At 35.1% G+C, this 720-nt stretch overlaps 1 protein-coding gene across 1 annotated transcript in view; it reads left to right on the forward strand.

Annotated features, from left to right (window-relative positions):
* The window catches only part of mvda (mevalonate (diphospho) decarboxylase a), a 26,018-nt gene that overhangs the window by 4,209 nt on the left and 21,089 nt on the right, over nucleotides 1–720 (forward strand). The window lies entirely within an intron of this gene.

Here is a 720-nt window from a genome sequence, read left to right on the forward strand (position 1 = left end):
ATCAGTTCTTCTGCAGTATCATGCAGCAGAATAATAGTCCTCCACTGCTGCAGTTGTATGGATTCTTAACGCATTTATTGCAACTACATTTAATCTTTTTTCATCAAACAAACAGGCTAATGAATAGCTCGACACAACTCATACCTGGGCAGAGTCTAGACGGGGCTTTCTTCTGTGTAGATATAAATTATATTCTTTGCATCAGCTGGGCATGATATGACAGCTGTCATAGCCTACCCTACTCACCCAGTAAGTCTGTTTGTTTAAATAAGGAATTAATTAATTTGTTTCTAAATAAATATTTTAAACACTAAGACAAAAAGGAAAGAATAATAAATTGGCTTGGGTATATATAGGCCTATGTTCACGCAAGAACTGTCATTCTGACTGACAACCGGAGAACAACAGATATTAAATAGCCTACTGTTAGAGTTATATAATGTAGTCTTGTGTTTTATTAAAATTGATTATAATTGATATCTCAAAAGGATATGCACTTGTGCGCGGCGTGAGCTGCTGCGCACTCGCACTGCAACGCAATATTTTCATAAAATATAATAACTTGCAATTTCAGTTTGTTTCTTACCAAACCCTCAGTATACCTTCAGAATGCACAGGAAATAAGCAGCAGTCATATTTAAAGCAGTTTAAATTAATATTCAGTACTGATTGATGTTCACTTGGATTTTTTTCCCCATCGAGGGGAAATAACTTAATACT

This window comes from Sinocyclocheilus rhinocerous, unplaced genomic scaffold (assembly GCF_001515625.1).
Source record: "Sinocyclocheilus rhinocerous isolate Xijiao unplaced genomic scaffold, SAMN03320098_v1.1 scaffold983, whole genome shotgun sequence".
Lineage (NCBI taxonomy): Eukaryota > Metazoa > Chordata > Actinopteri > Cypriniformes > Cyprinidae > Sinocyclocheilus > Sinocyclocheilus rhinocerous.